The sequence below is a fragment of the Equus przewalskii genome, chromosome 6 (assembly GCF_037783145.1).
Source record: "Equus przewalskii isolate Varuska chromosome 6, EquPr2, whole genome shotgun sequence".
NCBI lineage: Eukaryota > Metazoa > Chordata > Mammalia > Perissodactyla > Equidae > Equus > Equus przewalskii.
Window position 1 is genome coordinate 78,448,257 of NC_091836.1, and position 21,159 is coordinate 78,469,415.

General features: G+C 41.2%; 1 protein-coding gene across 31 annotated transcripts in view; it reads right to left on the bottom strand.

The window, feature by feature from the left end:
• The window catches only part of DENND2B (DENN domain containing 2B), a 176,813-nt gene that overhangs the window by 133,537 nt on the left and 22,117 nt on the right, over window positions 1-21,159 (bottom strand). For 2 of the 31 annotated variants that reach the window (XM_070626277.1, XM_070626247.1), the window contains exons 1-2: window positions 17,054-17,238; window positions 16,679-16,812 (exon numbers count right to left, since the gene is read on the bottom strand). The exons of 18 other annotated variants lie outside the window; for them this stretch is intronic. The gene's annotated coding sequence lies outside the window, so the exon portion shown is untranslated. Of the gene's footprint in view, window positions 1-16,524; window positions 16,967-17,053; window positions 17,310-21,159 lie in introns of those variants that run through there. 11 more of the 31 variants (XM_070626282.1, XM_070626280.1, XM_070626288.1 and 8 more) reach the window with 9 other exon arrangements.

A 21,159-nucleotide genomic window follows, 5' to 3' on the forward strand; every position in this document is an offset into this window, starting at 1 on the left:
GCCTCAAATCTATAACTAAAAGTTTAATAGAAGAGTTTGGTCTGTACACAAAAGCTTTACAGAATCCTGAACACAATCAACAACGAGGGACTATCACTGTGACATTCTCATATTTTTTAAGTATAAAGGAAATAAAAAATGCTACCATGTAGAGAAGACCCAAATTTGCATTTCTTCCAATTTTGCAGAGGAAACAATTAAGGCCCAGATATGTATGTAAAAATCTCAGAGAAAGTGTTTTTACCTCAAATTATCTAACAAGGTGAGGAGACTCCTTAAGAAAATGAAGAGGAAAGGTCTCCTAGAGCTTTGATCTTAAGAAATTTACCCATCACATACCTCCGTCCAAAACATGGCTGAAAGAACTTTATATGAAACTTAAATGTTTTACCTTTAAAAATAAGACCAGGGGGCTGGCCCCGTGGCCGAGTGGTTAAGTTTGCGCGCTCCGCTGAAGGCAGCCCAGTGTTTCGTTGGTTCGAATCCTGGGCGCGGACATGGCACCGCTCATCAGGCAATGCTGAGGCGGCGTCCCACATGCCACAACTAGAAGGACCCACACCGAAGAATATACAACTATGTACCAGGGGACTTTGGGGAAAAAAAGGAAAAAAATAAAATAAAATCTTTAGAAATAAGACCAGGGACCGGCCCCGTGCCCAAGTGGTTGGGTTTGTGCACTCTGCTTCAGCGGCCCAGGATTTCACCAGTTCGAATCCTGAGCGTGGACATGGCATCGCTCATTGGGCCACGCTGAGGTGGTGTCCCACATGCCACCACTGGAAAGACCCACAACTAAAAATACACAACTATGTACTGGGGGGCTTTGGGAGAAAAAGGAAAAATAAAATCTTTAAAAATATATAATAAATAAAAAATAAGACCAAATAACCAAAATCAACAATTTCTCATTAAAAAGATAAATAAAATGTTAAATAAGGACAGCGCAATTTTCAAGAATAAGTTATGAGTAAAAATATAACAAAAGTAAGAAGCAACAGAGAAGGAGGGGAGGGGCAGTGTCAGGACATGAAGATAAATTAACAAGTAATTTATACAATGTCATTAACATTTACAGAAGGGGCACATCAACCAAATACAAAGTGTAGGCATTGTGGGGATCCCGACTCAAACATTCAATTTAAGTAAAAGATATCTTTGAGACAATTGAGGACAACTGAATATGGCCTGGGTAATAGATCCTATTAAGGAATTATTGTGGGGCTGGCCTCATGGCCAAGTGGTTAAGTTCGCGCACTCCGCTGCAGGCGGCCCAGTGTTTCATTGGTTTGAATCCTGGGCGCGGACATGGCACTGCTCATCAAACCACACTGAGGCAGCGTCCCACATGCCACAACTAGAAGGACCTACAACAAAGAATATACAACTATGTACTGGGGGGCTTTGGGGAGAAAAAGGAAAAAAAATAAAATCTTTAAAAAAAAATAAAACAAATTAAAAAAAGGAATTATTGTTAATTTTGTTAAATGTACTAAGAGAGCAATTATACATTTTTAAGTCCTTATCAGTTAGATGTGCTTTCTGATATATTACTAGGTAAAAAACACAATATCCAGAAATGAGATGAGATAGATACAACAAAATTGGCAAAATGTTGACAATGTCTGAAGCTGGATGAAGAGTATATGAAGAGTTCATTATACGGTTCTCTCGACTTTTGTGCATATTTGAAAATTTAAAGTTTTAAAAATTAACATATTTACTGAACATCTACTAAGTATCAGGCACTGCCTAGGTATTAGACACAAAGATAAAATGGCCTCAAGAAAGAAACACAGTAAAGAAAGCACTCTTAACCTAGGGTCCACCCCCAGCACACATCCATGATTTCTATGAGCAACGAAGTCACAGGTAGCACTCTTACTACTGTGCTTTATTGCCTTGATTCATAATTGAAAGAAATACTAAATTTCAGTCAGGGGTCAGTGAAACTGATGATGTAGTTTTTTCCTATCAAAGATGTTGCAGACTCTCTGAATTCTATCCATGAACCAACAGGTACATCATTCTGCAAATATTCATTAAACACCTACAAGGCGACAGTCACTGCTAGGCACTAGGGACACAAAGGTGAGGAGAACACAGTCTATGAGCTACACAAATTAAAACAGTGTGGCATTATCACCAGAACAGATGCACAGATCGACAGCTCAATCGAACAAAAGTCTAGAAACCATGAAGTATATATATGAATTTAGTATATGATTAAAATTAGTATTTTCAAAACAGTGGGGAAAGAATGTATTATTTAATAAATGAATTAGGACAATTTTTTGGAAAAAATAAAGTTAGCAGAGCAGTTAAAAGCATGAACTCTGGGGCTCAATTACCTGAACCTGAATCCTATCTTTGCCACTTACTAGCTGGGCAACCTTTAGCAAATCAATTTACAGTGATACTAATAGGGAAAATAACAGTGCCTACATCACAAGTTTGTTGAAAGTATTAAATGAGCCAGTACATATGAGCATTTGATTGGTATTAGTGCCTGGCATATAATATGCACTCAAAAATATTAGCTATCATTATTATTATTTTATAACAGAATAAATTACAGATTGAGTAAAGATTTGAATGCAAAAAATAACATCATACAAGAGGCAGAGGAATATATAATGGATATTTACCTAATCTTGCTAAGGGAAGATCTAAGAATGACACAACAGGTAAAAATTTTTTAAAAGACTAATAAATTTCACTACATTAAATTATTAAAAATGTTTATGTGTAGAAAACAAAGTTAAAAGGTAAATGACAAACTGAGGGTATATGTAGTATATACGATGAATAAATATCCTTAATATTAAAAGAGTTGGTAAAATCAGTAAAAATAAAATATAAAAATACAAGAACATGTAAATCACAAAAGAAATATACATTAAATGGCATTAAACATATGAGAAAATAGTCAACCTCATAGCAATCAAAGAAACATAAATTAAAACAGCAATGCAATACAATTTTTATCTTATCAGACTTGCAAATATCATTTTCATTCTTTTCAGTTTGGCAAGGAAGGCTAAAAGCAGGCACGCTCATTCACTCTAGCAGAAATGTACACAGGTTAAAGATTTTCTGGAGGGTGACTTGGTTGGGCACATCAAAACCCCTTGAAAATGTTCACCTCTTTCATCTATCCACTTTACTTCTACTAATATATTCTCCAAAAATAATCAGGGAACTGCACTAAAATACAGGCATAAAGACATTCATCACAGCGTTTTTACAGTAGCAAAAATTAGGGGGAAAAACTAAACTTAATAATAAAATAAATATCTAGCATTTTGTGAATGCATGTTTATTTGTCTGTTTTATAGTGTTGGTATATATTTTGGTATGTATGTAAACAATGGTCATCTCTGTATAGCGAAATTGTGGGTGATTGTTTTGGTCTGCGTTTTCTAATTTTTCTAGAAAAAATATGAATTACTTGTGTAAAATTCAACTAACTAATTAGGGGGGAAATGCCCCATCCATGGGCTCTCCAAAGTGATGCGTAGAGGAACTGACAAGACTTTATGAGTGTGATTACTGAGAGAGAAGGAGAAATCAGAGATGACTCTGACATCATCTAAGGAGGTAGTGAACATAGGAGAAGAAAGAGCAGCTTTACAGAGATAAGTATTGAACACAGAAAGCTTGAGGTGCCTGTGGACCTTCCAGCTGTCCAATAGCAATAATTATGCACACTAACTATATCCCAGGTCATCTTCTAAGTACTTTACATATGTGAATTCATTTAAACTTGCAAAGACCTTATGAAGTACACACTATTACCTCGTCTTACAGATGAGGAAACTGAGGCACAGAAAGGTTAACTGACTTGTCTAGGATCATATACAATTAGTGTTAAAAAAAAAAAAAACGGATTTGAGGGGCCAGCCCAGTGGTGTACCAGTGAAGTTCACACACTCTGCTTTGGCTGCCTGGTGTTTCACCAGTTCAGATCCTGGGCACAGACCTACACACTGCTTATTAAGCCATGCTGTGGTGGCATCCTACATAGAAAACAGAGGAAGATGGGCATGGACGTTAGCTCAGGGCCAACGTTCCTCAGCAAAAAGAGGAAGATTGGTGGCTGATGGTAGCTCACGGCTAATCTTCCTGAAAAAAACAAAAAGGATTTGAACCCAGGCCATCTGGCTCAAGAGTTCATGCTCTTAAGGTGACCCCTGAGATACAAGTGATGTATCTCTGACATAAAGGAAATAGTGTTAAGCCCTAAGGATACCTGAGATCCCACAGGAAGAGAACATACAAAAATAAATAATAATAAAACATGCTTCTCAGTGTGGTTGCAAGGGTTAAATGAGATGACATTTATAAACCCCTTAGCAATACACAGGTCACAGAGTCAGCACTCAATTGAAGGAAACTATTAAGGATAATTCAATAAGACAGTATCATACAAAAGGGACTGGGTTCGATTAAAAGAAGGTTAAGGGACAGAACCACCAGGTAGAGTCTGTAGTTATATGTTCAATGCTGGTATGGAAAAACAATAATAAGGACACTTAGGGATCAAGGGGAAATCTGAAATATGGTCCAGGTATTAGTTAAAATAAAAATTTACTGCACTGGAAAAGTGGAGATAATTGAAACATAAGATAGAATGAAAACCAGTATGTATAGTAGGATCTTGCTTTGGTAAAAAAAAAAGAATACAAATATGTACATATATATGCCTAGAGAAAGAACCAGATGTTAACAGTGGTGATCTCTGGGTGTTGGGGAAAGTGAAGCTTTTAATTTTTTTATAGTGTACTATAATGAATATATTATATTTTTAAAAGAATCAATTTAAAGTTGACGTTGAAGATAAAGATTATTTCACATTTTGTAGTTTTCTATTAAAGGAGCCCACAGACATGGAGAAAGGAGAGCAAACCTCAAACAGCGTACGAGCTCACTCCAGATGCCAAGCCAAGGAGGGAAGAACAACCTCTCTCCAGCTGGCAATCCAGAGGCTCAACAAAAGACTCTTCTTTTGCATCTATCTTCTTTTGCCTTTCTTTTGTTCTGAGCAGATGCCTTTCCAAATAATGGGAAAATTCAGCATGATTGTCTCCCTCTCATTTGTGTCATTCATTCTAGAAAACAAGACACCATGTTCCTCCCAGTATCCCCAAAGAGAGCCAACGTGAGACAGGAACCAGCCTAACAAGACAGGGTCATCTGCAAGGCCCCTCGCCTAACAAGATAAAGCCCCTAACCAATCTGTAAGCTAGGAGAACCAGCTGGAGACCACCAAGATCCACATTTCTCAGTTTCAGGACTTTCCTGGGCTTACACATGCTCCCTAGAACCCAGGAGTTGTCTGAAGGCGACCCTAGCCCCATTACCATACTAGTGTAGTAGCACGCTATGTAATAGCGCAGGTGCAAGCACAACCCCACCTCTACGTGCCATGACAAGGCCCTTCTCCCCAATCTTTGCCTAATAAAAGCCCCACAACCCCGTTCCCTAACGAGCCGGTCACCAGCCCCTTTCCCTTCTGCACTGGCTCCCTTGTGCCTCTCCTGTGCACAAGCTAAACAACTTTTACTTTTCTACTCCCATTTGTTGTCTCTCTTGATTTCTATCCTGGGGGACAACAAGAACCCAATGTGCCAGTAACAAACAAAGCAGCAGAAGTGAAGAGCCTGTGAAATACCAAACACTGCATGCCCTCTGTCAGTACTGTAGGCAAAGCAACTTTCAGAGGAAGAAGGAAAGATCCCATGGAGAAGGCTCTTCTTTGGGATGACACAGGCAGGATTCTCCTGGAAAGATTTCAAACTTAAAGGTTTCATCAGGGAAGTGTTCCCTTAATGGAACTTTCTAAACTTAATGCAAAGGAGTTAATTTTCAGTTCTCTTAAATCTAAAGATGGGGTTTGGGGACAGTGGTAAGGGCGAGAGGGGAAGGCCGAGTGTGGGCAGGACAAGTAAAGGAGGATACACGACTGCTGAGAACACTCTCCCCTTGGCTAGGAATCCCAGCAAACTGGAAAGCTGTCAGATCTACCTGGTAAATTCCAGTCAGCCAGTTGAGGACCCTCTCCAATTCTTATTCAGCTTCAAAACTGCCTCAGCATTCAGCATATTGCCTGATACACAGTAAACATTCAATAAGTGATGTAAGCAGAAATGAACAGTCTGAACTCACTGAGGGTTTATGGACGGAGCTCTATCACCTCCGGGCTAAAAGACCTTAATGTGAAATAGAACGAAATGTTAATATTCTATTAATAACATTTGATGCAATATGACCAAAAGATTACAGCTCCAATACTTAGCGTAGTATCCGGTGTTTAACAGATGCTGCTCAATAAGTACTTGTTGAATGTTGAATGCTCCAGGATTTTTTCTGCAACTCAAACTGTCAGATCCAGTATATTACTTAAAGGTCTGTGTTCTCACTTTTATGCTGACTTTTAAAGTTTTTCCTTAAAGATGGAAAAAGATTCCTGAGGATGGAAAAAACTTTTAAAGTATCCTGCCCTGTGCCAATTCACTGGCCTATTTGGGCTGCATCAATCTATTCGCGTCAACTCTGGGAGAAAACTTATGTGGACTATGTGAATGGGCCTGAGCTTTAACATAACCCATCCATCCAAAGCATTTGTGGGCCAAGGAGGCAGGTATTACTTCCATTGGGCTCTTGTGTCCTAAAAAAATAGTGCAAGGTTGCGGTCCCTGGATGCCTGACTCGCCAACCACAATGCAGCTCCTCTCACAGAGAGGTCCAGGCCCTCTCTTGGAAGCTGTTCCCATGCATTGTCCATCTGCCCCTCCACTGCTACCCAGGCCCTCTATCACAATTCTCACACTAGTATAGTGTTCTCCTCTATTCTTGCTTTCCTAACATGGCCCAAGTTTCTTAAGAGGAATTATCACTTAGATACTAAAATGTCATTTACAACCATATACAGAATTAAGGTAAAATACCAGCTCTCCAGGCTTCTTACTCCCAAACTCTCTTAGAAATGAGGGTACACACATCTTACCAGAGAATTATACGTCACCTTCAAAAACCATCACAAGTTTCCAAAAGCAAAACATACTGAAATGCTACTAGGCTCCTAACTACACTAATACCTACATTGTTACAAGGGCCTTCCTAACTCCTCCAAGGCTCCAGTTTCTTCCTCAATTCAAATCCATTTTCTTTTTTTAAAGATTTTATTCTTCCTTCTCCCCAAAGCCTCCCCAGTACGTAGCTGTATATTTTAGTTGTGGGTCCTTCTAGTTCTGGAATGTGGGACGCCACCTCTGCATGGCTTAATGAGCAAAGGTAGGTCTGCGCCCAGGATCCGAACCAGTGAAACCCTGGGCTGCCGAAGCAGAGCGTGTGAACTTAACCACTCGGCCACGGGGCCAGCCCCAGTGTCCAAGCTTTAAATTGTGAGTTACGTACAGGGAATTTGGAGCCCCAGACAAAACTTAGGACATGCAGGTTAATGGCAGAATCTTGGGTTGAATGGAGGCCTTTGGAGATGTTGGAGTGCTGAAGGGCTCAGGCTTCGAGCTCCTCTTCTCTATCTACACTTTTCCCAGGTGGTCTCATGGCTTTAACATGCTAGCATTCATGGAGTGTTTACTTTGTGCCAGACTCTGTTCTTTGTGTTCAGACTCAGGGCTTTACATGCGCTAGTTAAATTTTCTAGCCAACTTTATAGGTATTATTATCCTCACTTAAAAATGTGGAAACTGAGGTATAGCGAAATGAACTGTTTCTTGAGATCACACAGTTTATAACTGAATAGTCAGGATGTGAACCCAGACAGTTGGAGGTTGGATGCCAAGCCCTTAACTGGTTCTTATAGCTTTCTAGCTGGTCCCATCCTCTCCTCTTGTCCCTTTATAGTCTCTTCTCTACGTAGCAACCAAAGTATTATGTTCGTCCCCTACTTTAGCCCACATTTGGAATCCCACCCATCACACTTGGAAGTAGAATCCAAAGTTAGTACCAGGTCCTTAAATGCTCTGAACCCCAGCCTTCCCACCTGCTCTCCAGCTTCCTCCCCATCTCTTTTGTCTCAGATGCTTTTCTTGAATATTGCTAGTTTGTATCTTCACTTCATTCAGTTGTCACTCAGATGCACCTTCTCAGGGATGCTTTCCCTGACCATCCTGTGTAAACAGCTCTTAGTTAATCTTTAATTCTTGCTTTGTTTTTCTTCCTAAAATTATATTACGTATTTGTGTGTTTTTCCTGTCTGCTTTCACAAATAAACAAACTCCATGTGGTTAGGGAGTTGGTCCATCTGTTTACTGGTATCTTTACTTTTTAGAATAGTACATGGAAAATTTTCTTTAAATATTTGCTAAATGAATAAATGGTGTCATTTGTATTTGATGTTTATGTTTAACATGACTTCACTTGGATCAAAATAGTGTAGAGGAAAGGGATACTGATGTGATATATACAGATTTGGGACTTACTTGGTTTCATATTTATTACCAAGTCTTTGCCATAATATCTGGCCAAGAAAATGCTCTGAAAATCTTAGTGGAATGAATGCAGTGTGTGATTTGTTTTGGATTCCAGACATAGGAGTTCAGATAAGGGAGAGAATAGTGTAGACTGGAGTGCTTAGAGAAAATTTGTGGAGGGCTTGTAGACTTTGAAGGAGAGGTTTGGTTTGGTTGGGCATATAGGAATCATAGAGTACCTTTTTTTTATGCTGGAAGGACCGTTAAGATGATGTAGTTCAACCTTTCTGTTTATGGATGGGGAAACTGAGCCCAGAGAGTCAAAGATCTTGTCCAAAGGCACCCAACTAGTTTATGTCAGAACCGTGTCTGGAATCCAGGTATTTTGTTTCCTAGGTCAGTTCTCTTTCTTCCATAGAATGCTGCCTTCAGAATCGAGGAGTACACTTTGAGGGGTGGGAAGTGATCAGGAATAGCATAAGCAAAGATCCAGAGGTAGAAAAGATGTTGGCCTTTGTGGGATGGAAATCAGGCCGTCCTAATGGAATCAGTAGGTTTATGAAAGAGATCCAATGGACGTATAGTGGGCTGTATAAGATGAAAACCAGATCTTGGAGGATCTTGAATGTTATCTTGAAGACTTTAAATTTGGAGTGACAAGGAGGCGTGTGGAAAGAGTTTACACATTGTTCTGCCAGTTCTCTCCAGTGAAGGTGACACATAATTGGTAGTATAGAAAATGGATTTAGGATCCCGTTTCACGGGATCCCGGTCGCGGATCCCGGTCGCGGACATGGCACCACTCGTCAGGGCACGCTGAGACAGCATCCCACATGCCGCAACTAGAAGGAGCCACAACTAAAATATACAACTATGTACTGGGGGGACCTGGGGAGAAAAAGCAATTAAAAAAAAAAAGGAAGAAGATTGGCAACAGTTGCTAGCTCAGGTGCCAATCTTTAAAAAAAAAACAATTAAAGCTTAGAAACTTAATACTCTATATAGTGCTTCACACAACAATTACATGTTCTAAGTTCACGGGTGGGTTTTTTTTCACATACTTGTCCTGTATATCCACTACTAGGCTTGGAATAGTTAAGACACATTACTGAGGTGTTGGTAAAAACTCACTTGTGAATACGTCATGTAAATTAAAAAAAAAAATCAACACAATGCACTGTGTTTCTCTTAAACTTCATCTTCTTCAAGGAATGATGCAGATTATGGGATATCCGCAGCACCACCCCATCATCCAACCATCACGCCCAGCTTGGCAGAGAGAGTCACAACAGCCAAAGCAGTTACACCACCTGCCAGGCCACTTTCCCCTTAGACTTCCCAATCCTTACACTTTGTCTATCAACTTTTCTGTCTCTTCTTTCCTGGAGATTTGTCTAGGTGTAGAAGCTCCTCTTATCTGGCAACATATCATAGTCAGTCCCCACACCCCTAGTCCCCACAGCCCTAAAAAACCCTAGACATTAAAGCCAGAATATTCCTTAAAAATCAAGATCATCAAAACTTAGGAGGACAACAGGGAAATAAAATGGGCATGACTCAACTACTTATCCAGAGAATCATCTTGGAGGGTTCTTCTCAACAACGTACAAGAGTCACAGTGCCTTCAGCTAGTTACTATGAGTCTTTATAAAATGACCTCGAATGATAAGAATTTCCAACAAAACAAAGGTACAAATCAGTGAGAGGGAAAAAACTTCTAACTTTTTCATTTCTTTACTCAATTTCCACAGAACTATATGCCCTTCTGTTTTTCTTCCCCGTCCCACCCACCATCTCTCCACACCCTAGCCTTGGTGATAAACCACAGAAAATTATGCTGACCTACCAGGACCAGCTCTTGATGTGGGTTCAACCAAGTCTGAGCCTCATATCCTGAGATCTACCCCTGGCCCTCCAGGGACCAGTGATGGTGACAAATACATGGGAACTATGTAGGCGACTTAAATGTGGACAGAGCTGGGCACATGATACTGCTCCCAAATTGGCTTTCTTGCTCATATCTAAACCTGGAATAGACAAAGGCTGCTCAATATTATTTTACCAATACCTTTCCGCAAAGCTATTTCTAACTAATACTGACCACTGAGCTACTTATGGAGGTTTTAAAAACGGTTCATCTGAAATAAGATACAGAGTGGCCTCTACCCACCTCCCATGACTCTGCAATCACTTTCTGTATAAACACTTTGGTCCTAAATACTATCCTGATTCAAGGCAGTGACCTATCAAAACACAGATGTGAAAAAAAATAGCAAAACAAAACCCTCACAACTGATATCTCTGATTAGTTGGACATTAAGGATTCAAATGAATGCTTTGACCTCAAATCTCATTTTTCCATGGTCTCCCTAATCCTATAGAGAACTAAATATTCATTTGTAAGCTACGTTTTCTTCATCTCCAGGTCTGGGTACAGATTCTAGTGTCCACTGAGAAGCAAACAGCTTTGACTCCCCTCCCCTACTAGTATAAAATTTCGAGAGAACTTCCATCCCCCTTGGGTCCCAGTGTTAGGATCAACTGCGGTTTGTGTAGAAGTCATTTGAGTCTAAGCACCTAGAATCCATCCCTGACTCACGTGGCAGGACCAGACTTTCAGGAAAAACTCCTCCAGGCAGTCCTTACACAACTAACCATGGGGCACTTTCAAATGCAGGGGATATTATGCCAAGTGGAGTTCCCGGCAACAGTAAATGGAATCTAACGCAACTAATAGCAAAAATAACCAACCGGGCCCTGTTCACTCACCAGAAAATATGTCCCCACATGTTGGGCCTCCTTATCAGGGCTCATCTCAGCACCAAGAGCAGAGGCCAGAGTGATGCATAAACAGTCACTTTCCAACAGCAGTATTCGAATCAGGAGGTATCCAACACCCATATCCAAAAATAACTTCCCATCTAATTTCTTAACTTTACTTACTCATTGATTCATCAAACACCTAATATTAAGCATGTTCACCAAAGAAAAGTAATAAGAGAATAAAAAGATGCTTGAAAGCACCAGCCAGTGCTTTGTCCACAGTGGAAATTCAATAAATGTTGAACACAGGAAAGAGCATATGAATGACTGTAATAGAGCGCTTCCTTGGAGACCAGTGTCTACAAAACCTCGCAACACACTGACTCTTGGATTGGAGACACTTTCAACCCCACTCCAGTTAGCCTTTGGGAGTAGGAATAGGGAGAAGGAGGCAAATAACCCCCAAATACCTGGATTCAAACTTGTCCTTAGCTAAATGAACATCCAAGATCTCAACTTCATATCAAAGAAATACAAAAATTCACCAACATTGACATTTGTCTAAAGCAGTTTCCAGAACACTGACAATCAGGATTCCCAGGACTCTAATCACTACAGCCCTTCATCACAAGAGGTCCACAAAAGGGTTTTATTTCTTACAATATTAACACAGTGTTAAGCAGATTATTTCTATAATATTTGCTTGGGGATCCTAAATTCTGGTTTAAACAAATAATTCCCACACTTCTAGAAAGGCCTTAATTGGGCTAGTCTGTTACTTTTAGTGCAATCTTGCAAAGGCTGGATTCTTTTTAAGCCCTGACAGGACTTGGGCAAAATTCTTTTGATGATAATTTTTTTAAAAGATCATACTCCAGAGTTTACATATGTTCCACAATTACTCATGCTGATAGGGGAAAAAAAGCACATTTTATTTCCAAAAGGCTCCCTTCAATCTGAAATCTCTAATTGCCAACATATCTGATACTGACTTCCTGCAAAAAACAAAACACAAAGCACCAAGTATAATCACAGGTCTAAAAAGCAAGACTTATAAAGAAAAACAGAGAAAGCTCAGCTTGTTTAACCAAAAAAAGGGAAGTAAAGGATGGGTACAGAAGAGACACTCTGTACATTTGGTAGCTGCCATTAGGGTCAAGAAAAGACGATTTGTTCACTGTGAACATCTGTGCATTGAAGAAGAATGGGAAAACAGTAAAAGTAAGAAAGACTAAAAGAAAATTTAAGCTAACTACAAGGAAATAATCTGTGATCATCAGTCTGGAAAGCTCAGAAAATGTTTCCTAGGGAGGTTGTGAAATCTCTTGAGAGAGAGCAAATCTCTTGAGAAAGATTTAAAGATATCTAGAGGGGGAATGGGTTAAAATAGTCAAACAGTTCTACTATACTAGGAGATTACATCTGACTGTCAAAAGGATATTTCAGTCCTATTTTTCGAAGCTTTAGCTATCTTGGAAAATCTAAATCACTCCTTCAATAAATTACAAAAATGACAAATGCTTACCAAATATAAAACCATTCACAACTGTGTGAGTAAGCAATGAGCGAAAAATGCAAGCAAACATCTCTGACATTTAAATAAGAGCATTGCCAAAGTCTCTTTTTGAGACTCCAACTCTCAAAACTAACCTCAAGAGCACTCTCATAGACACTCACACCAAAAGATCGACTAACAGTAAGATCTGTCATTCTCTGAGGAAATCCTAGACAGATTTTCTTTCTCATCTATAACAGGCTACAGATAAAACAAAATGGCTTTCAGGTGACACAGCATACAAAATGGGAGAAGGAATCAAGGGACTAATCAGGGTATGAACTCCGCTGATCCTTGGGGGTTACCCTGACCTAGAAAAACCAGAAAAACTGAGCTAAGAGATCCCTCCGACATCAAACTCCAGACACTTCTAAATAAATGGCAAAGCTGGGACTTTAACCTATATCTTTGGACTCTAAATCCCCTACACTGAGAGGTCACACTCCTCAGAGGTCCAAAACCCAAACTGAGTCATGTCCTGACACAGAGGTGCTGGTGAGAATGTCACACATTAGGAGTCAGCCACTCTACGACTACCACTGCTCCACGAGGTCCTGAGAACTTCACATATCAAAGCCCATTCAACAGGGCCAGCGCTCCAGTTAGAGCCTCTTAAAAGTAAAAAGGGGCATGGAGAACTAAGATCACATTTTGGTTGTGCATTTTTTTACTTTACAAAAAAACATGGTTGACTCTAATATTAATTAAAATAAGACATCTCTAGTTGACAAACTTTTCCTGCCTGTCAGCTGCCCTTTTTTGCACAACCTCCTGCTACCTGGGAACCAAATCCTTGGCCTAAGCACCAAGTCTTCAGAGCACTGACAAGTTCAGAAGAAAAGGCCTAGAGGCTACACAAAGAAGAGCAAGAAATCTAAACTGTATCCAAAATGGGAGACAATTCTAGTAAAATGGCTCCACCCACTGCTGCCCTTCCTGAGCCCATTATCTGCAGAGAATCAAAGGGCCTAGCTACAAACTTGGGTATTCAATGGCCCTGTAAGCTCCCTAGCTGTATATACAAACAATACAATTAACTGGTAAGAAACGCGAAGGGGTAAGAAGAGCTTTCTACATCTCTAAATGCTGCCTTTTATATCCCTTATAAATTCCCTCACAGTAACTCTCCAAATGCATCCTACTGCTCCTCCATAACAAAAAGTGAAATACACATACAGTTTCTCTTAATTGGTCTTATTATAAAGAAAGGTCATCTCAATTCATTTTTACCTTGCAAGTACCAAATTTTAAAATTGAGCGTTTTTAAGAAACAAGGCAATGTGAGAGGAAAAGAACACCTCAACTTAAACGAGATCTGTAGGGCAAGGCCCTGGTTTGGAGTTCAAGGTTGCCACTTAGTAAAGGCTCTTAAACAAATTACAACATTGATCTATGTCCCAGGGTATCCATGAAAGAAAAAACTTTCACCAAAGTATTACGAAACGTGTGGGGAACATAAAGGACAAACCACTAGCTGTGTTGTTCCACATACACATTCCATTTCAACATTCGCCTGGTGAGATCCAGCTCTCTTCTGACCCCCAATAACCCTGTGGTCAGTGCAACTAGTTCTTACCCAGTGAACCAAGATATTGAAGGGTATGGTAAATGGGGCAGGAATTTAAACACCCAAACATCTATTTGCTTTTTTTAACCTCGGAATTAAGAACTACCATTTTGCACATTACCTGTGACGAGTGTGCATCAATATTCCTGTGCAGAGATGGAACGCTAATCTTCTAAAAACATTGCTTTACCAATCACTCCTTTTCTCAAAAAACTTTAAAAGCTAGACAAGGTATATACGATCAAGTTCCAGCTCCTGAGCCAGAATTCCAGCTTCCATTGTGGAAGGCAGGTGTGGAAGCACAAGCTTTAGAGTCAGACAACCGGGAGCTGGAATTTCAGCTCTATTACTCACTATTTGTATGATCCTGAGCAGGTTACTTATCTTTCTGATCTTCTCTCTTTAAAACAAGAACTCCTTCTCTTTAAAACAAGAACAATACCTACTTCACAACACTAGAGGATGCCAGAGAGAGCATAGCACGCGGCACAGAGTAGATGCTCAGTAAGTATTACTTTTCTCCTCACCTCTAGTCCAAAGGGTCTACTCTCTCTACTCTAAAACTCTCCCCAGCGACTCTCCACTAGTTTCAGAACCACACTTTGCTTCAAGGCCTCATTAAAATCCCTTCCCTTCTATGAAGCCACTCTGGCTCATAATCTTTTTCTCCTCTGAACTTCCTTAATTCTTACATTCTAAGGCAATCGATTTGAAATTTTTCTTCTTCTCTTAAGTGTCACTCGTCTCTCCCCCATGAATCCACCAACTTAGGGGCAAAGTTGTCACCAATTATCAAGCCAATCACAATCTGTGCTCAATAAAAAATACTCTGGAGGCAGAGCTGCCTTGCAGTTGTCTACCAAAACTGGGTGTGGTACTGGCCCAATTAGGGGATAATAGCACTGCCCATAGACACTGGAACAAATCTCCCCCGTATCTTGGCGAGTTTTTCCAAGGGTGATATTTACCATAAATGAAAAGGAAGCTTAACCATCTGCCGTCACAGTGGAAATGTCTGCCAAGCCAGCAGGGCCCAGGGAGACTTTACTTCCCTCTTGCAGTCAACAGGCTGTTGGTGAGCTCTTGCTTTGTGCTGCCCTTAATTCAGCATGAGAGACAGACAGGGAGCAATGTGGCCTTTACCTCTGATTAGCTTTCTGGAACCTACCCTATCTCTGATCCTTAGGAAACCCCTATTTCTGAAAAAATCTCATCAATGAAGGGATTCACCTTCTGAAAATATTACTTGGAGGAAAAAAGAAAGCAATCCTGCAGTCACTTGAGTTTTAACCTTCTGGCCCTATCCTAGGATGGCAGGTTGAAGTGTGTGCATATAAGAGATCCTGGAATGGTTCAACTGGCTCTATACAGTCCTGGAGATGGGACAATGATCTCGTCACCATTCCCAAGACCCTGCTGTCCAAACAGCAGAGACACCTGCATGGGGATAAAAGACAGAGTTGGACTAAGGCAGCATTAAGGCAAATTCTCCCACTTCGTAAAGTTGTTTTATTCACATTCAAGTAATTATAAACCACATTCATATAAAGATTCCAGGAAAATGCAACAATCTCTCTTTAGAAGTACTTGAAAACGTTCAGTCTCTAGAACTCTACTAAATTACTAAATTCTTTGACAGGGTAGCATAAACGTCGGCTAAACTGTGTTCCTTTAGTCTCGGGTCACTTAAAAAATATATCTTTAATACTCAATGCACTTCAGGAAGAAGGCAGAAAAGGAAAGGCAATCATTCACCAATAAACACAGCTTAATTTGTTGAAGTGATAGAGTGCAAAGTTGATTTTCCTTTGTCTGAGTTCCGAGTGTGCGTGCGTGTGTGTGTGTGTGTGTGTGTCCTCCAAGGAGCCTACAGACAAGCTAACCCAGCTCCAGGTAAGAGGTCGCCAGCCCGCAGAGCAGCTTGGGTGCGTCCAGGGGAGAAAGCGGCTTGCACTGCCCAATCCCAGGGCCACAGGGACGGCAGTCTCCTCTCCCCATACCGCCGCTCTGCACTTCCCCAGACCCTTGGCTCCACGTTCCCCGCCCCCAACTGCGCGGCCCCAACCAAGCCGGAAAGCAGAGTCTGCCACGACCGCCTGGGGGGCAGTCCCCACCACCCCAGTGGAGCTGCCCCACCGCCCTGCTCCTCTGCGCCTTCAGAGGCCCCCCCACAGTCTGGGCTGCTGGACGCAAATACTCACAGAGCTGGAACACCGCCCCGGGGCTAGGAGTGGTGAGTAGGAGGGAGGAAGGCGATCGGCGCCCCTCCTGCCCGCCACCCGGCCCGGAGCAAAAGGCAACCTTCCGGCGGGAAGACATGAAGGGAAAGCCAGGGCGGCAGCCGGAGGCACTTACCTCTGCGCTCCCCAGCCGGGCTGGGCGCTCGCACAGATGGGGGCTTGCCTGCAGCCGCGCAGCCCGGAGGAGGAGCCGCTCCGGGAGAGAGGGCGGTCGTCGGGCAGGCATCCGCGCCCGGGGCTGCGGCCGGGCTGGAGGGAGAGAGAAGGGAGGGAGCACAGATTTGAGTGGAGGGGGGCGTGGAGGAGGTGTGCCTCCACCCGAGACTGAGAGGGTGGGCTGCTGGAACCAGGCGAGGGGTGTGCTCGGAGGCAGTGGAGCGAACAAGAAAACCGCGCCGAGTGCGCGCAAAGGGGGGCGGGGACTGGGGCTGGGAAGATGGGGGTGGGGGGGCAGGATGAGGAGTTGGCCCTCAAACCGGACGGCCCTCACCTCGGCACCATCCGACCAAGAATTGTCTGGGTCTGGAGCAAAGCACAAGGAGGTCTGAAACTTTATGTCATTTTCTCATACACACGTGACCCCCCTGCAGTCCAGATGGTTTCAATCACTGGAGGAAAAAAGCGGCTCCGCTGGTATGCATGAAAAGCCGGAGCTGGGAGAGTCTGGGAAAAGCTGCCTGTGCAGCCTGCCTTCAAACAAACGGATGAGCTCTTTCCGTTCTCCCAGCCCGCAGCCTGGGGGAGCCCTGCAAAATCCAAAAGACACTAAAGCAGCTACATTTGGTATTGCAGCAGGAGCAGAGGAACTCTGAAAGCACTAGGGTTCCAAGGAGTCTGGTCTGAACCGAAAGTTCCAAGGGCATTCAGAGTTCTAAATTCTCCGTTAGTTTGCAAAACCAAAAACTAGAAAAGGGTGTCATTAAATAAGCAATGGAATACTAGAAGTGAGAATCTGTGATTTATTAGTGGAATTCTGAAAGAAATTGTTAACCCACTATGACAATCCACTTGGAACAGGATAATGCAAATCACTTAAAATGCAAACTCACACATACGTGGTGGGATGTTAGGAAGCCATGTAACCCAATTGTTCATCCTGTAAATAGACCTTGACATTGAAATGCACGAAACTCTCACAAACCTAGTTACATTTGTAAGGAACAAATGCGTATGAACATAAGCAAGCTCTAAAGCAAAGACATCTTTCAAAGCCCAAGCCAATTCAATTGTCACATATCCTAAAGAGGTATTTACTCAGCTGCAGGGCAAGCATCAAAAATAATGGGGAGTTTAAGATACATCCTGGTAATAATTTAACTTGTTCATGATCAAACAGAAATAGTGGCAAGAACTAAACTGATAAGATCTATTGTCCTTTGCCAGAAAAGGATATTAATATGAATCATTAAATGAATTACTATTAACTATCTCAATAATATTGGTGCCAGAGGATATGTTTGGCCTTTAAAGCAGAAGGCCTTATATACAGTGTGACACAGTTGTCTGTGTGTGAAAAATATATCAATTCCTAGTTGAATGAATTGGTTCTACATTAGGAAAACCCAAGATTTCCATTGTTGTTGAGGCAAACTGGAAAACACAGGAGACAACTTGAAACCAGGTAAAGCAGAACAAGTTTTATTCCAACTCAAAATCTAAGAGTGAGTTTCCACTCTAGTTCACTGAAATGCCTGAACCCTTCAGGAGACCTAGGCCATATTTAGATGGACCTAGCCTTTTCCAATCTTCTCCAGTCTCAAATTAGGGTGGTTCTACCCTCCACAAGCAACAAGAGAACTTACGCAGAAGAATCCTCAGAGAACACAAGCCACAGAATTTGACAATGCTCCAGGCAAATTCCACCTGCAGCTCCCTAAGCTCTCTAAGGAGGTGCTTAAATTTCCCACTTCCAGAACTATTCCAAATTCCACTTCCAAGACTTCTATTAAAATGCTGTTTTTCTTGAGTGACATCTGTTAAGAAAGCCAACTCAACAGAAAGCATGAAGATATTCTCTACTCAGACCCAGGACAGTAACTGTGTGCATCTCTGGCAGCAGCTCCTGCTGCCTCTTATGTGTGCTAAAGCAATGTGAGAGGGCAATAATGAGATACAAATAGTTGTTCTTTTTGTTTGCCAATACTATTGCAAATTATGCATGGAACTTTTTTAATTCCTAAGAAAAACCTTCATTAGGTCTACTCTTTCAGAAAGAAAATTAATATCCCTAGGTTTTCTAAATATAGTCTAAATATAGTCTTGCATCTAAACTCCACTGATGTCAGTACTAATCAGTAAATCTTAATACTGGCCAAAGATTTATTAGAGACACTAACATCTCAAATGTTTTTAATGCTATCTTCAATGGTGCTAATTTAGTACTTTGCATTAACCTAATGTTCACATCACATGACAAACAAAGCCAACTATGTATAAGGTGCTAAAGGAGATTGTAAGCTCTATGAGGACAGGGACCAAGTATATCTTGCTAATAGTTACATTTTATATGCTCAGTACAGTGCCCAGCATGAAAAAGGCACACAATAAATACATGCTGTTTGAATAAATGAAAGATAAACAAAAACACTCCTCATAAAGTTACAATCCCATAGATGCATGTGACTTGTAAACAACAGAATAAAGTAACAGCTTTAGGAAGGACACTAGCAACAAAAAAAGAGGAAGGAGTAATTAGCATTAGCTGGCTTCGGACTTTAACCACAATATATATTCAGAAATGTATAGAGGCCACTGCAAATAAGAAACGTTTATAAGAGGAATTTGGTATATTTAGTGACTAATTTAGGGATCTCAGAGATACACGTCCCATGTCCCCATTATTCAGTCCCCTCAACGCAGAGCCAAGACAAGATTTGAGCATAAACATCCTGGCTCTAATTTGGATAGTATGAATACTGCTCCTTTCATCCTCTCTCATACATCTCCTCCACCCCCAAGCCATTTCCTCTGTACTGTCTTCTGGCGGTCTACTGAAAGTTTCCTAATCTTTAGAAGCAGTAGCTTCGGTTCTCTTTGTGTGGAGAAGTACAATACACTCTGATTACATGGTTATATTCCATACAGATGCCTGGCAACACAGCTTATAACTAAGGGTCTGTTTAACATTTTAACTTTGAGGGACTTACAATTCAACTATTTTGTTATACACCAAAATAGCACTTGACATCACAGAGATGGGCTTTACTTCCTTTTGCTATTTTAAATCCTGCACTTAAGCACGGTAAGTAGTTTGGTTCACGGATTTTGCTTTGGTGTATTTCTTTTCTTTGAGGGACAATGGAGTTAAGATTTTCAAGGAAGGGGCCGGCCTGGTGGCACAGCGGTTAAGTTCGCACATTCCACTTCTCAGCGGCCCAGCATTCACCAGTTCAGATCCCGGGTGTGGACATGGCACCAACTGGCAAGAGCCATGCTGTGGTAGGGGGTCCCACATATAAAATAGAGGAAGATGGGCATGGATGTTAGCTCAGGGCCAGTCTTCCTCAGCAAAAAGAGGAGGATTGGCAGCAGTTAGCTCAAGGCTAATCTTCCTCAAAAAAAAAAAAGATTTTCAAGGAAGTCTGTTTGCAGGTTTGCAGGTCTAGTATTCATGAAGCAATTACTTCCTCCTAGGTACTCTGTCTATAATATTATATGGGGTCATTAAGGGAGCAATAGGGGCTTATTTATGCCTGATGATCCAAATAACCAGGTTTCTCTAAGGCAGGCAACTGGGAAAGATGGTTGGCCCAGATGACTTTAAATTTTCTAGGTCATGCTTTTCTATATATAATTTCCTTTTTTAAATTTTTAATAAAAATAGTATTTTTTATTTAAACAGCTAAACTTCAATGCTAAACAGGGAAATCATCCTAAAATATTTTTTAAAGAAAATAATTATTAATCACTAATCCATAACCTCAGCAAGTACTATTTATCAATCCTGTTTTCCATTCTCCCTACATTTGAGTAGAACCTAACTTCTAAAGCACCGCGTATTCACCTTTGAAGTTTTCCCATAAGCTTTAAGACTTTGGGCATACCTCAGAAATAACTATCAGGGGGCTGGCCCCGTGGCTGAGTGGTTAAGTTTGCGCGCTCCGCTGCAGGCGGCCCAGTGTTTCGTTGGTTCGAATCCTGGGGGCGGACATAGCACTGCTCGTCAAACCACGCTGAGGCAGCATCCCACATGCCACAACTAGAAGGACCCACAACGAAGAATATACAGCTATGTACCTGGGGGCTTTGGGGAGAAAAAGGAAAAAAATAAAATCTTTAAAGAAAAAAAAGAAAGAAAGAAAGAACTATCAGGAGTACTAAGGGATGACCTTATTACTCCCTTTGGCTTTTTACTTTCCTCTTCTCCAAGCCCCTCAAAAGGCAAATGGGGCTTACATTCACACAGATGCAACTAAGTCGGTAGTATGAATCCTCGTGACCAGTTTTTGCAATCAGTAAAGCATAACAGTATGTACTAGATCACTAGTTCCTAAATCTGATAGCCCTTCAGAATCATCTAAGAAGCTTGTCAGAAACACAGCTTCTGGCCCCACTCCCAAACCTACTGAATTAGAATCTCCAAGGTTAAGAAACACT